The sequence below is a fragment of the Protopterus annectens genome, chromosome 10.part0 (genome assembly GCF_019279795.1).
Source record: "Protopterus annectens isolate FY-2018-M chromosome 10.part0, PAN1.0, whole genome shotgun sequence".
Lineage (NCBI taxonomy): Eukaryota > Metazoa > Chordata > Ceratodontiformes > Protopteridae > Protopterus > Protopterus annectens.
In genome coordinates this window covers 1,765,027,016-1,765,044,606 of record NC_056744.1, presented here as the reverse complement: position 1 = coordinate 1,765,044,606, position 17,591 = coordinate 1,765,027,016, and positions in this window count along the sequence as shown.

Below are 17,591 nucleotides of genomic sequence, written 5' to 3'. Positions count from 1 at the left end.
TGGGTCGTGACAATGTACGTGATGGGTCCCGAGAAGTGGAGAGTGGGCAGTGTGTAGTGGTGTGGTTAGACCCAACCTGCACCCAGAGAAAGGATGAGTGCTGCAGAGGAGGAGTGGGGGGAACTATGGGTATGAAATTATGGGTGGAGGCATGCAGGTGTTGGCTGGAGCAGTTCTAATCGGTCCACCTCATGGATGTAAGCAATAGTGTGAACTGGGCAGAGCAGTCGCCTAATGAGCAGGCATTCGCGGTACGAGTCCCACTGTAGCACAATCTATTTTAGATGGCAAAGCATGTTATAGCCAGTTTTGTTGTTACAAGACCCACTAAATAACACCAAATAACACATGGTTACAGCTCCTCACTGTAGGCATGTAATCCGTTCTAATTGGCATCACAACTTATTATTGTTGTCCTCACCCCCACCCAGGGGTATGAGTGTCCAAATATACCTCCACATTCAGTGTATATGCACAGCTGTCACTGTAGAAGAAATGGCCAGCTGTGGACCTTCCCTTCAGCCTTCCTGCAATTCCCTGTCTATTTCCCCTACTTTCTTACCTTCTTTGTGCCCCTTTAACACCACTTACCTATCAACCCCTTTTTCTTTTCTTTTAAAGTTTAAAGTTACAATTAGGTGACACACTCTTCCCCAACTATATTGGCAGAGTCTGGAACTCCCTACCCACATCTATTACCTCAGTTGTCTCAAAGGACACATTTAAAAAACACTTGAAGGAACACCTCATGCACACTTGCATCAGCACATGCTCACCACCTGGCTAAATCCCCACCCCCACCTTACACTGTGTACCCCTACATCAACTACTGCAACTAACACCTATTTTCCTGCCTCACATACATATCTCAACATCCTTCAAACCTTCCCTATTGCTGCCCTACCAATTATTCCCACAACCTACTATACAGTTACAATGTCCCCCCCTCTACCTACCTACCTACCTACCTACCCCTTCACTATTCTTTTCTACTCTACCACACAGGTATGGAGTAACTAAACCTAACCTGAATACCTGAGTGTAACCTACCCAGGTACAGAATAACTAAACCTAACCCGAATACCTGAGTGTAACCTACCCAGGTACAGAATAACTAAACCTAACCCGAATACCTGAGTGTAACCTACCCAGGTACGGAATAACTAAACCTAACCCGAATACCTGAGTGTAACATATCCAGAGCTGTTAATCTGGAATCTAACTTCAACTTAAACTGACCTTTGCCATCAGTCATACCTGACATGTAAACCTGACCCAAGCATGAATAATATCGACATGTTAATGTAAACTAAGCAGGAAGAATATGTTACTTATCTATGTTAAGTCTGTTACTCTCTATGAATGTGAACATCTCTGTATTACTTGTAAAGATTAGCTGAGTTTTACTGTGGAGCCTTACTCCCTGGGCCTCCGCTGAAAATGGACAAGCAGCCAGTCGGATGTAAAATAAATAAATAAAGTAGCACGGGCGTAAGCAGGAGTAAGCACTTTTAAGCAGCAGTAAGTGGGTTTAAGCCTGTTTGCATGGCAGTAAGCAATGCCTACACTGGTTAAGCAATGTAGAAGCTAACTCAGTGTAAGAAGCCATAACCAGAGGTTAGCATTGCTTACCTTCGCACAAACCAGTGCAAACCCACTTACAAGTGCTCAAAAATGCCATAGTCACTCTGTAGCCAGCAGCTCCCGTCCTGCCCAGCAACAAAATAATCTGCACTCCCAAGTTGCAACCCCTGCACACTATAGTCAAAGTGAGTTACCACTAAGCCATGGCAGATACACATACAGCTGCTGTTATCACAAACATATCATCCAGCACAGTCATTCAACAGTATAGGAAATGTATGTAATTATGTAGATCAATACGAGCAACCATTTGTACATTGCTCAAATAAAGTATTTCGAGCAGTCTATGTGTATCATAAAAACAGTGCCTGTCTAATCATACTGTGAGAACAGTAGTCTTGCATAATACTTAAGAGAATAATAAAAAGCGGTGCACATCGAGGGAGCGTGTGGGCATGCTTCATGCACAGAATGTCAAACCTGGGACGTCGGTTTCACGAACCCAGGAGATGAGGCTGGCCAGGTGTGTGAGCAAACCACTGCTTCTCAAACCCCTGGCAGGATGCTACCAGTGGGAGAAACAGTGTAGACCAGCTAAGTCTAATCTTGACACAAAAACAGGTCCGTCCCTGGCAGGACGAACCAAAAATTGTGAGTCACTTCGATGTTTACACCTGTCTAGGAAGACGAACAAGGCAAGGGTCATACGTACATGGACTAAACAGATGAAGAGCCTGAAGAAGCTTGGTATGAGACAGTATACTGGATGAGTACCAAGACGTGCAGAGAGGGCAATGTGGGGAGGTGTGGTATGGCTGGGCTAGCAACTGGAGAATGGATGGTTGCTGTGTACGTAGAACTTGGGGGGGGGGGACCAATGGGTATGACATTATGGAAGAAATATGCAAATGAAGCACAGCAATAGTGTAGTGGGCAGAGCATCTGCCTAATGAGCAGGTATTCCCGGTTCGAGTCCCACTGTAGCACAGTCTATTTTACCTGGCAAAGCACGTTATAACCAATAGTTTTGTTGCAAAACCCGCTAAATAACATATATATATATATATATATATATATATATATATATATATATATATACTGGAGTACTGCAAGAAATGCACATATGAAGTATCAGTGTCAGACTGTATAAGGCACTAGTGAGCAGGTTTAAGCACAAATAAACAATAGTAAGCATATGTAAGCACTAGTAAGTGGGCTTAAGCCCATTTGCGCTGCAGCAAGCAATGCTTACACTGGTTAAGCAAATCTGAAGATAACACCAGGGTAAGCAAATGTAATAGCAGGTTAGCAGTGCTTACCTCCACGCAAACCTGCTAACAACTGACTAAACGTGCCTTAACCACTCTGTATCCAACGGCCCTTGTTCTGCCCAGCAACAAAATAAATGGCTTCTGCTAGGCTCAAACACAGAACCTCACACACCATAGGCAAAGTGATTTACCACTAAGCTATGTCAGATATACATAACCATGATGTATTCAAAACATATCAACCAGCCCAGTCATTCATAGGTTCATAGGTTCATAGGTTGGTACTAGGCTATCAGCCCTAGGGCCTATACAAGCCTAGCCATAACAATTCCCTGGCTATTTCTTCCCACATTATTTACTTTCCTGGACCCCTGTCTAACAGGGCGACTAACGTGATCCCTGGGGTGAATTTCCTTTCTCCCATCCAGTCGTCAAGGTTCCTTTTGAAGAGGTCCAAAGAGGCACTCTGCTTGACATGTATGAGCAATCTATTCCAGAGTCTGGGGAGTCTCTGGGTCAGGAACCTATCCCTCCAGCATGTTTTGTTTATTGTGATGACAAGGTTTAGATCCCTGGAGCGTGTAGCTCTGAGGGATTGGGATTTCTTTAAGTGTAGCATGTCCAACAGCTCTGGGTTTGACATGGCCTTGTATGTTAAGCAGAGATCGCCTCTGAGTAGACGATATACAGAGTATAGCTGGAGTTTTTAAGGCGGTCAGCGTAGGGCATCTGCTTTAGGCCTGTGATTCTTTTAGTGAGGTATTTCTGAGGCCTTTCCAGTTGTTGCAGATGTCTTGAGAGGTACATACCAAATGGGTTGTATTCTATAATGGGTCTAATGAGGGATGAGTACAGTGGGACAATGACCTCCTTTTTCTAGATGAAAAGCCCTTCAGGATGAGGTGTGCCACATAGAAGGATTTCCTGACTGTTGTGGCGATGTGGTTATCGAACGTGAGACCACTGTCCACCTGTGTCCCTAAGTCTCTTATCACACTTTCTGTGTTTAGTGTACTGCCACCTATATGGTAATTCATGGATACATGTTTTTTCCCAAAGGGGATAACAATACATTTCTTGGCATTGAGCTTGAGCCCATGGCTCTGGCACCAAGCATCTGTTTCTGTAAGGCCCTTTTGTAGAGTATCCACATCATTTGGGGATTCAATAATGGCTCCCAGTTTGCAGTCATCTGCAAACTTTGTTAGCCAGAGTCCCTTAGTGTTGACCTGTACTTCAGAGAAGTAGATGCCAAACAAGAGCTGCCCCAGGACTGAACCCTGAGGTACTCCACTTGTCACTTGTCTGGAGCTGGATTTGGAGTCAGCTACTTTTATAGTGTGGGTTCTATCAGTAAGCCATTTAGCAACCCATTGGGTGACATAGGGATTAATGCCCAACTTAGTAAGTTTATCTATGATTCCAGAGTGGGGATGGTGTCAAAGGCCTTGGCAAGGTCTAGATAGGCTGTGTGGACCACCTTACCCTTGTCCATGGCTCTGGAGACTGATTCAAAGAAGTTAATCAGGTTCAGGAGACAAGATCGGCCCTTCACAAACCCAAACTGGGTGGGGTCCAGTGTTTGAAGGTTGCCAATGTCTTTGTTTATAAGTTCCATGATAATACGCTCCATGGCCTTGCAGATAAGGCTTGTCAGACTGATGGGACGGTAGTTTCCGGGATCCAAGGTGGATCCTCCCTTGTGGATTGGGATAACTGTAGCTCTATGCCACTCAGTGGGCACGAAACCTGAGGTGAGGCTATGATTAAACATGACACTTAGGTGAGGTGCCAGTTCATATTGTAGTTCATGTAGTACACAGCCGGGATGTCATCTGGTCCCATGGATGCTGTATTCTTGGCTTTAGAGAGTGCTTTTGTACCTGTGTGGCCGTTATTACTGGAATTTGGCAATCTTCCGTATTGAGATGGGCCATTTAGGGTTGAGAGGGGTGAAGTTGGCACTGAATCGATCTGCCAGGATATTGGCAATATCCTTTGGATCAGTATATTTAATGCCATTCTGTTTTAGCTCAGAGCAGATCTGAGCATTGCAATTTAGATTTTGACATAGTTATAGAATGCTTTGTGGTTGTCTTTGGAATCTTTGGCAATTTTATTTTCGTAACTAGCTTTGGAGGATTTTATGAGGCATCTCAGTTTCTTACTGAGGCTAGTAAGGAGTTTTTGCATCCTGGGATTTTCCTCTTTTCTGCAAAAGTTTCTTCCTTTTGTTGTAAAGTTTGTTTATGGCAGGGGACCACCAGATTGGCTTCCTTTTTTGGATGAGAGCATTTTGGTTCTATTTGGGATGGCACGATTCATGCATGAGTGGATGTGCTTGTACAGTGCCTTAGTGTAGGATTCAGCAGTTTCAGTTCCTGTCTGCATGGGTGTCATGAAGTTTGTCACTTCTGACTTAAGTAGCATGAAGTTGGCTTTGGAGAAGTTTTTTATGGTGGTTTCTTTACTGGGGGGGGGTGGGATGTGGATGTTAAGGGTGATTAGCTTATGGTCAGATCTGACTAACGAGGGGTGACCATAGGTATGGAGCATTGATTTCCCATGTTGGTAATGACCAGGTCTAGGATATTGGAGCCCCTGGTAGGACTATGGATTAGTTGATCCAGGGCGTTGGAATTTATGAATTCCAAGAACCGCTAAAGGTGTTGGGACATGAGTAGTTTTCCCAGTTAATGGCAGGGTAGTTAAAATCACCCAGTATTAGGGTGTTTGGTTCTATCTTAATATTTTCCAGTATGTTTAGAAAGGTGTAGTGAGAATCTTGGGGTATGGTGGGGGATCTGTAGCAAGCTACAATTTGGATTGCAGTCTTACCTAGTGTTAGTTGCACTTGGAGAATTTCAGACACATTGTGTTGGCCAACTAGCCTGGTGGTGTGAATATCCTTGGTGAATATTGACACTCCTCCACCTTTAGTGTTTCGGTCCTGGTTTGGTGGCCGAAAACAGTACAGAGAATGTATTCCAAAATGTAAATTTATTTGTGTGAGTAAATATAGCAATATCTAAACAGATACAACATATCAATAGATGTAGATATATATATATATATATATATATGTGTATATATATATATATCCATAGAAATGTATACATATATATATGGCCACATATCTGTAGATAGCAATGGTAGATTGACAAATACAAGCATGTCCACATGCACCGTTAATGGGGATGAGACACCCCAAACAATATACTTCATGTACAAATAGGCATACCCCCCAACACAGCCAAACACATCCATCCTGCAAGTGTTACAGATCACATACGCAGGACCTGACATGACATGTGCAAAACATGTAAACAGTACTACAACCCACCTTTATGATGTCAGGCCAGTATTGGTAACATATCATGGAGTACAGTGTGGCTCCCATAGGAAATGTAAAATATGGAAGCTATCAACATCCCCAGGATACATATACACAGACACATATATGCAGATACAGATATACATATATATATATATATATATATATATATATATATATATATATATATATATATATATATATATATATATATATATATATATATATATATACATGTGACTACACAGACACATGCAGAGATATGTATAGTAAAATACATATGTAGAAGGTGCACACAATATGGAACAGCCACCATGCCTACAGTTAACACCTTGACAACTGGACACTGTATGGGCCACCCATACAAATGACAATCGTTACCTGCAACATATGCCCACAGAGAGGTCATAGGATAAAACACCACACACAGGTTTGAAGAAATGGATAACCTTTATTTCTGTACTATTACAGTTTTATATGCCATGTATTATAGCTGTTCAGACACTGACATCCATATAAACAGAGTAATGCAACTGTGAAGCATTTATACTAATACAGTAGTCTGGAAAGGTTCACAACTGTTGCTGTCTAGGCCAAGCCCTTCAAATTGTGCAATAGTAAAGACAGGCTAGGCCACAGGATACCAAACTATCAACAGTAGGCCATGCAGGTGTATACTTCAGCAGCCTCTATCTACACTCTGTACAAAATCACTAGGTGGTAAAGACTTCAGTTGACCAAATGGGATGTAACAGTTACATAACAAGGCATAACTGATACCATCACAAGCACACTGACAAACAGAACAGTCTGTATGGCAGGAGGCAGTAGGCCTGTATTAACCCAATTTATGTAAGTAATGTAGATATAGATGAAGTGTATGGTACTGTACATCCAGATACCTTATGGCAGCTCACCCCTGATAGACCCACATTTTGTAACAGCCTAGGTCATTTATGGTGCAACCCCCCTAGATTCAATAATACAGGGCCATATACCACTGTTACATACACTGGCCTCTGGAGTGCATAAGGGCACACATGCATTGTGCAGGTGAAGCCCACACATATATGGCCTCAACCCCACCATATGTGTGGGGGATACAACAGCAGTGGACTGATGGCAGCAATGGCAGTGTGATATACTCACATCCCACTACAAAACAACCCCTGACAGCATGTTATATGTGCAAGGTTTGGTATGTAGCTGGAGGACAGAGGCTGGAACACAGGCCCATCTGTGGAAAACTGTTGCCATACACTAAGCAAGTCATTGGTGTTACAGGATAGTCTGCAACATACTCTTAGTCAGGGAATTGAGGTTAGAAACATAAATGGATGTAGCCATGTACTGTTAGCATTCAACACACACACTACCAGTGAAATATCTGACACAGCACCTGTGTGGTGGACAGACAAAATATGATAGACACACCTCTGTCCACCAAGAGGATAGGCCCACAGTTGAGAGTTATGCAGACAGACTGCATTCCCAGATAAACTAGTATGTACACGCACACCCTGTAACATCAATACTATACAACGGATAACACAACTCTACTCACACTCTGTCTGTAGTTCTGGAACCTCATACAAATATGTAGCTGGCCTGAGTCTGCCAGTTCTCCTGTAAGAGGTATTGCTACCTGCTGTCTGTAACACTGATGCCCACACACATGAAGGATGTCCATGAGAGAGAGAGAGAGAGAGAGAGAGAGAGAGAAAGCCCTCTTCAAACAAAAGGCTGACATCACATGCATTTAGCCAGCTGTCATTCAACAAGACATCGTTCATACAACAGGTATGTGAGGTATATATACATGTAAGTGTGAGTTAGAGTAACGGAGCCAGTAGAAGACTGTCTGCCACTACCTAAAACACATTAACTGTACAGATTTTCGCAGGCTGTCCAGATTTTCGCTTCAAAAATTCAGTCTGTTCCTCATTAAAAAAATGTTTTCTGGATAATCGCTTGGATAATCCAAGGAATAAAATTACTATATAATGACACACACTTGATTTTCTGACCATACCATTTAGAAAATACATTGCAACAAGACAAGTTATTCTAGCTACTTTCTAAGTTTGTAAGATACTGTTTTAAAGTCTATCCCTATTTTGACCCTTCGTTCCACAATTATGTATGGTTTTGTCCAGATTCCTTGAGCTAAAAGGTTGAGAGGTATGACTTTACATGAGGTGGCGATCCTCATTTTAGAAAGGTTGACAGCTATGGCTATCGCTGCTTACATATTAGTGAGTTGTTTGCAATGTGGTTGCGATAATACGTAAGTACCCTATTTTTCTTTGGAGCTTATCTCCCCGGGCATCTACTGAAAATGGACATATATCCAGTTAGACTAGCCCGGTCAACAAATGTAATATAAATAATAAAAAAAATAGTAATGAAGTGCTGCTGCCACCTGGTGGTCAGTCTAAAAATGAAACATCTCCCTGGCCTAATTAGATACAATCAGCGTTTTAGTCATCAAGTTGAAACAATAATTTACAAAGGTTGAATAACATTACACTATAATAGTTACTCTAAAGGCTAGGTGGGGGGATCATTGTCAGGGAGGATGTGAGCAGTGACAGGTCCAGTGTTTTTAAAGTAGTCTTTGGTAGCTAATTTAAATTGCTGTTTTGAATCCTAGGATATTATTATACTTGGAGACAAATAAGTGTTTTTTGGAAGCTGGAGTGATTGAATTAAAAGTTTTACATGTAATAACAATTTTTAATTAGGTTTTTTACGTTGATGCTAAAAACAAGCTAGTAATTAAGATTGCTCATTAAGGTATTAAATAAGCCACAGTAGAGTATCATGAAAGTTTTAAAATGTTTTTAATTGGGCCTTTATTGATTGAGTCGAAGTGCAAGGCAGCTGAGGCCTATGGGGACCGCATGGCTGGGCCAGGGAGTTGAGGCCTACAGGCAGTCACATGGCAGGGCCTGTGAGCCGAGGCCTACAGGCAGTCACATGGCAGAGCCTGTGAGCTGAGGCCTACAGGCAGCTGCATGGCAGGGCCTGTGAGCCGAGGCCTGCAGGAAGCTGCATGGCAGGGCCTGTGAGCCGAGGCCTGCAGGAAGCTGCATGACAGGGCCTGTGAGCCGAGGCCTGCAGGAAGCTGCATGGCAGGGCCTGTGAGCCGAGGCCTGCAGGAAGCTGCATGGCAGGGCCTGTGAGCCGAGGCCTGCAGGAAGCTGCATGGCAGGGCCTGTGAGCCGAGGCCTGCAGGAAGCTGCATGGCAGGGCCTGTGAGCCGAGGCCTGCAGGAAGCTGCATGGCAGGGCCTGTGAGCCGAGGCCTGCAGGAAGCTGCATGGCAGGGCCTGTGAGCTGAGGCCTGCAGGAAGCTGCAAGGCAGGGCCTGCAAGCTCTAGCCAACAGGAAGCTACAGTATACAAAAGCCCATGCTTGTATTTGTGGTTTAATTAGTAATTTTACCTGAATATAATTTCTAAATTGTAGTAGAGAAAGCAGTAGTGGTAAGATTTGGTGGCTAATTAGTGGAGTTTTATAACCATTTTACTCCTTGTTGCTGTTAAATTCATTAAGGAAGAAGGAAAAGAATGGTCAGTGCACAGAATTTCCTCAGATAAAGTTGTTTTTGCACCTGCACTTTTAAAGTTTGCCCTGTTTGTTGCATTTACCTGTTGATGCTACACACTCAAGTGCTCTAGCCTATGTTACATATTTATTGCACTTTCCAGCTGTTTATTGCAAAAAAGAAAAAAAAAATTATCCTTGTTTCCCATCTTTCCTGACCTAGTGTAGTCCAAATACAGGCTTTGCTGTTTTCTGGACTTTTGGAAAGTTCCTGTGTTGCCCATTTCCTTTCTTGGATAAAGGGAGGCTTCTTTGTTCACCAGTGCAGTGGGGAGCTTGGGGCAGATATCTATCCCTGGAGGAGTGTTCCCAGCACAAGAATCTGGTAGTCTATTGGCCGTTTTGGGCCAATTTCTAGCTCTTTCAAGTCCCCCTGTATAAAACCCGTTTTAGCGTGGCTTTGCGCGATTTTGCGCATAGTGCAGCATCATTGGGTTTAAACCATTCTCGGCTCCACAAAGTCTGCTCTTCACTTTTTCCCTTAGAACTGATCTAGTTCTCATAATAAACACCCTATTCCCATTCTAAAGCCTGACACTTGCTCACTAAAGCAATTATATAAGTCAGCACTAAAAAATTAAAAGCACTACACCCTCACAAACTCCCCTTAAGTACTTTGTTCCCCAGTTGGCCTTTTTTTTCAATTATAAAGGAATTCCCAATACTATTCTAGCATGTCCAAAGGTCAGTTGTCAATCTCCTCTCCGGTCCAGCTGGTGAATCTGGGAATCTTGAGGCAATGTTATAACTGCCTCATGTACACAGACAACCCTCTCCTCCTCCCAACAAATTCCAACACATGTGAGAGATGCAACCATATAGCCAAACTGGAGGATAAGCTCTCTCAACTCAGTACTGGCATAACCAGTCAGGAGGAGAAGGAAACCACACTCACTACAATTCCAGTCTCACATAGACCTACCACGACAGCAAACCAAACACATAAACACACAAACATACTCGGAGGCTCTAAATAAAAATATGCCTAAGCAGCAGAGACCTCCAAAGCAGACACCCAAGCAACTGCTACCCCAAAACAAAACACGTGCAACACATAGCTCACAAAGCCAGTGTGCCGAACAGTCACAGCCCTTAAGGCTAAACAACACACCTGATACACTTGTAATAGGTGACTCTATCGTCAGGCACACTGACGTCCTGCTCACCAGGCTGAACAAGGAGAAGGTCACGGTGAGCTGCCTGTCGTACGCTAGGATCCACCACATAACACAAGCACTCAGGTCACTCCAAGGTAAGTACAAATATGACTCATTCATCGTCCATGCTGGTGTGAATGACCTGAGACGTACCTCCCTGGACTACATGAAAAGAGACATAGAGGAGCTCTCTGAGCATGTAGCCCAGGCCGATATGACCATGACCTTGAGTAGCATCTTACCCTCACCAAGAATGATGCCACAATATGAAGAAAAGATGATCAATTTCAACAATTGGCTTAAGTATTGGTGTCATTCAAAGGGATCAATGCCTGTCTGCCTGGGATGACATGCTCGACAAGCCACGATGCTTCGCTAGGGACGGCTTTCACCTGTCACCCCTGGGCTTTCGGATATTGGCAAAGGCTCTTGCCACCCCATAGTGCCTTTTTAGGCAAGGCTCAAAGACAAACCCACCTCCATAGGTATCACAAGGGATAAGAAACTAAGAGTAATGCTACTCAATGCCAGAAGTCTAAACCTCAAGATGCATGCACTCTAAACTCTCCTTAGCATGGAGAACATCGATATCTGTGCAGTAACAGAAACCTGGTTCAAGGCTCCCGAGAGCACCCCAGCACTACCAGGTTATACCTCATACCATGTTTTTTGGCCCCAAAATTTGGACCGAACCACAAAAGGAGGGGGAGTATCAATATTCGTCAAAGATACCCACACCTCCAGGTTGGTGGCACAGCACAAAGTATCAGAGACTATCCATATGCAACTAACAGTGGGTAAAAGTGCCTTCCAGTTTATAGCTTGCTACAGACCACCCTCCCAAACCCAGGAACCCCACTCAGCCTTCCTGAGAACACTGGAAAATATGAAGGTCTCTCCAAACACCATTATATTGGGTGACTTCAACTACCCTAACATAGACTGGGAGCATTACTCTAGCTCCAACACCCTAGCCCAAAGGTTCCTAGAATTTATAAACTCAAATGCTATGGAACAACTTGTTGCCACTCCCACAAGAGGGGAAAACATACTGGACCTGATTATCACCAACATGAGGACTCTATGCTCCAGACCAGTAATGTATCCCTCACTGGTAAGATCAGACCATAAACTAATCTCACTAGATATTCACATCCCCGACCCCAGCCCCTGCCCAGAAAACCACAGTGAAAAACTTCTCTAAAGCAAATTTCACACTCCTCAAAACTGAGGTGGAATCCTTCAAAGCCCCCAGGCCTGTGGAAAATACGGCCCAGACCGCAGAATCCTTTATAAACGCATTCTATGAACACCTTCAGGAATGCATGGATCATGCAATCTCAAATAAAACCAAGACCCAGTCCTCCAAGGTTAGGTGTCCTGTCTGGTGGACCCCAGCCATAAACAAACTATACTGTAGAAGGAGGAAGCTACTACATGATAGAGCAAAATCCCAAAAAGGGAAGGCATCTCTGATTAGTATTAGCAAAAAACTACGGGCACTCATAAAATCGTCTAGGCCAGCTTTGAGAGAAAAATTGCACAGGACACTAAGGATAATTACAAGGCTTTCTTTAGTTATGTTAGGAACCTGGGTGGGAATTCCCAGATATGCTCAGAATTAGTCCAAAATGACAAAAAATACACCGAACCCACAGACATTGCCAACATCCTAGCTGACAGGTTCAGTACAAAGTTTTCCCCCCCTTCCCCACCAAAAGGGCAAATATCTATCCCAGCAGAGTGCTGCCACCCTGACATCTCAGATGCTCAGGTAAGAGCCGCCCTCTCCAAAGCAAAAAACACAGCATCAATGGGACCAGAAGGTGTCCTGGGCTGCGTCCTACATGAACTCCAAGAAGAACTAAACCCAAACATAAAATTACTGTTCAGTCTCAGCCTTACTACAGGATATGTACCCAAAGAGTGGCGTACAGCAACAGTAGTCCCTCTCCACAAAGGTGGTGCCTCAACGGATCCTGGAAACTATCGCCCCATAAGCCTGACTAGCTTGGTCTGCAAAGCTATGGAAAGGATCATCATGGACCTCATAAATAAAGATATTGGGGACCTACAGACACTGGATCCTACCCAGTTCGGCTTTGTTAAGGGCAGATCCTGCCTCTTAAACCTGGTTGATTTCTTTGAAACAGTCACCAAGGCCATTGATGAGGGGAAGGTGGTCCACACAGCCCACCTGGACCTTGCAAAAGCCTTAGATACAATACCCCACTCGGGCATTATAGATAAGCTCACCAGCTTAAATATAAACCCCTATGTCACTAGATGGGTTGCAAACTGGCTCAAGGACAGAACCCACATGGTTAGAATTGCTGGAGCCATGTCAGACTCCAAACAAGTTACAAGTGGTGTCCCACAAGGCACAGTCCTGGGACCTCTCTTGTTCGGTATATATTTCTCGGAGGTACAGGGTAACATGGAAGGACTGTGGCTGACCAAGTTCGCAGATGACTGCAAACTGGGCACCATAATCGACTCTCCAGCCGACACAAGCATCCTACAAAAGGGCCTCATAGAAACAGACAACTGGTGCCAGAGCCATGGCCTCAAGCTAAACGCCAAAAAGTGTATAGTCATCCCCTTTGGCAAAAACAAAGTGCCCACAAATTACCACATAGATGGTTATCCACTAAGTACGGAAGAAGTAATTAGGGACCTGGGTACCCAAGTTGATAGCAATCTCTCATTTGACAACCACGTGGCCAAAGTGGTTAGAAAAACATTTTATATAGCCCACCTAATCATGAAGGGATTCACATCTAGATCAGGGGAGGTCATCATGCCTCTTTACTCATCCCTCATCAGGCCCATAATTGAGTACAATGCCCCTTTTGGGATGTACCTTACCAGACACCTGCAGCAATTGGAAAGACCCCAAAAGTACCTCACCAAGAGGATCAAAGGGCTCAAACAGATGCCATATGCTGCCCAGTTAAAGAAACTCCAGCTCTGCTCAGTGGCATACCGCCTGCTCAGAGGCGATCTGTGCCTGACGTATAAAGCCATGTCCAACCGGAATTAATGGACATGCTGCACCTCAGAAAATCCAAATCCCATCGAGCTACGCGCTCTAGAGACTTGAACCTCAGCACTGAAATAAATAGGACATGCTGGAAGGACAGATTCATAACCCAGAGGCTCCCTTCACTCTGGAATAAAATCCCAGTCCAGGTTAGGCAGAGTCCCTCATTGACTCTCTTCAAGAGGAATCTTGATGAGTAGATGGGAGATTGTAGGTTTACCCCGAGTATCACTTCTGTGTCACTGTTAGACAGAGGCAGAGTATACTAACCTCGAAAAAGGGCATAGCAAAATTAATTTAAAATGGGTGGCGAAAGCCAAACACATTCTGGCTAGGCTTATAAATGCCCTAGGGCAGATAGCCTAGTATGAACCTATGAACCTATGAACCTATGAACCTATAATAGAACATAGGACATGGTCCATCATAATGGGATTGATGATGTGGAATGATTTATATGTGCCATCAGGTGTTGTTGTGATGATATTCAACTGAACAACTGTTATGGACTGTAGTGTCTGTCCCTGTGTGTAGTGGGCCATAGCCATTAACTGTGCAGGTCAGCACTGACAGACAAGATGTAAGCCATCATAGCATGTGTAGTGGAATAAGAAGTGTGTATATAACATGGCCAATAACTGGTGGTGGAAGTAATGCCATTATGATGGACATGTGGGAGCCATGGCCCACCACTGTCAGGATATCTATAATGTAGCATGCCGGAATGCCATAGGTGTGTAATAGGGTTACCTGCAATCGGCTCCTACATATACCCTCCCTAATGCCAGGCCATGTCCATATGTGGCACCTGTCTGTGTTGTAGCAAGGCAGAACAGTGCAGCTGTGTAGGAAGGTGTTGTGAGATTGTGGAGCTGATGTCTGAATGTACCTCACATATAGGTATGCATATGTGTACATATGCCACATATATAATAGTTAAAGATATATATGTATATCAGCATGTTTGCCCAGAAATATACATATACCCATGTGCAGACATATATATGTGCACATATATATATATGAAGTCACATATATCTACACACATATAGATAAATACCGATATGCAAATGTCTACATCTGTACAAACACACACACAAACAGATATGTATGGTAAGACATGCCCCCTATATCACTACCACAGTGGTGTGTGCTATGTGTGAGGCAGCAGCACACATAGCAATACAGTCAGATATCTACAGCTGGCAGTGTGTGCACCATGGATGGATATGTCACATGTTAGTCCTGTCCAAGCATCACAATGCCCCCGCCTGTGAAGTATGCAATGGGAATATGGGGAAGCATGGCAGATACACAAGTGGAGGTGGTCAGGATTGGTAGATATAGAGGACAGTCTACAGGGGTGGTATGTGACACATGTGGTGGGTAAACACTGTGGATGGTGTGTGTGGTCTGTGATGTGGACTTCCCATGGTCCCCAATATGGGCACAATGGGAACAAGGCTCCCACCAACTCCCACTCACAACAGCAGTCCATGTCCTGAAGGTGCCAGGTCTGGTGGCTGAGCAGGAGGAGCATGTTGGCCATGTGAATGTGGGTGCCTCAGACAGATGTAGCACATCCCTCATGTGTCTGTGGAGCCTGGTATGGAACAGAACCTAGACCTGAGCTCAGGGGACAGAGACTTGGTGTGTGCCTGAGGGGGGTGAGCCCACATCCCCTGGGTGGTTCCACCTGATGGTATGGCTGTAGCAGTACACAAGGAGGCCCCAGGTTGGCACACACATGTGATGTGGCCAGGTATCCTGGTCAGATGAGTGTGGAGAGGTGGATCATCTGGCCAATGGAACATATACATGTTATTGTGTCACTGTCATAGTACATATGTTGGTAGTAGTAGTCTACACAATCCCGGTACATGTCCAACAGCATGCATAGATTCCCCCTATAACACAGACTGTCAGATGTGCAGCAATTTCAGAGCAGCCATACCACTGGCATATATGTAACCATAGTGGCCCTGACAATGGCATGCAAGTGAATAGTGTGTAACAGGCTGACAATGTTAGTGTCCACACAGGGGACATGGCTATAATCACATAGCAAAAGGTATGGTACACTACACAATCTGTCCAAATGGTAGTTAAGCTGTAGCCATACCTAATATGTTGTGTGTATAGTCTGTTGAAGCTGATATGGTGGCGGGGTGACAGAGATGTATATTATGAACTGTGGTAACCTTGCCATATGAGTCGCTCAGGCCTGCTCCCATCTTCATGTTTTTCAGGCATGATGGCACACATGTGGCTCCCAGCATATTCCACAAAGGAGAACGACATCATAATAAACCACCTGGTACTGCACTACCAGGTCCTGTTTGGCAGGACAGCACAGGAATAGCAAGAGCAGACCACCCTGTGGAACATTCTCATCCACAGGGTCAATGATGGCCTGCATAATCACAGTTATGAGCAGGTCCGGCATCATTGCAGTGACCTGCTTTGCAATGCCCATCGGCGTGCTGCCACAGTCTGGGGGGATCACCTTGCCACAGGGGGGGCCATACCATCCATTCCCCCTGACACATGTGGAGGAGCTCCTGGCCAGCCTCATGACTCCTGCCCGTCCTGAACACCATCAACCAGTGGACCCCTTTGTGGAGGTGGGTGTTACTCACGCAACAGCCGAGGACCCTGCAGGTAAGGACACAGGGCACATCAGTAGTCCACTGTTGTGTAAATATCCACAGTGGTACATATAGATCATGCATATCTGATATGCTATACAAATATGGTGTTGCTGCATTGTAGTGATAAACTGATGTCTAGATGTGGTAGTATTGTGTGAATTTACAGTAGATGCATGGTAGTACTGCACCCAGCCTGTAGCAGTGCCACAGGAGTGTGGACTGATATTGCATCTCTCACCCACTTTTTTAGGTCCCTTCGGGGTAACAGCAAGGCAGCAGCCTGAAGCTGGTGAGTATGTCTTATGTAGATGCATACCAACACACCGGACATGTAATGGTGATGTAATATTCCATGCACATATCTAACACACCTACTGTGAATGCATGCTGTACATGTGCATATATTGTTGCTGTGAAATGCATGGTCTCACAGGGGTGAACATGATGGGGTATTGAAAGGGTATGTCACACACCTGCATTACAACTAGCATCCTGTCATTGCGGAATGTGTCCACAGGGAGTAACACACTGTTGGTAGACATGGCCTACAGTAGTGACATGTTCTGGACAACACCCATATACAGTGCAACACCAGTGTACATACCTGTAGGGCAATGCCAACTGCTGCTGAGATACACTATGGCATACGGCATCACACTAGTTCACATTATCAGCTGGGTCTAAGCTGTAACATGTAGTGTGCAGTGTATGGGACACTGCAAACTGACATATATATGTAGGGCTTACCTGTCATGCATCTGCATAAATTCTGAGGGGGTTTTCAGCATGAAACACAAGTGCACTGCAGCAATGATTCTCAGGATGGTAGGAATGGCTCTATCTGCAAATAGTCAGGGCCAGGACCTGTGGCAGCCATAACCCTACCCACACTGCAATAGTGACAGCATTGTGTGAATACCATGGGATATGTAAATGAGTGGAC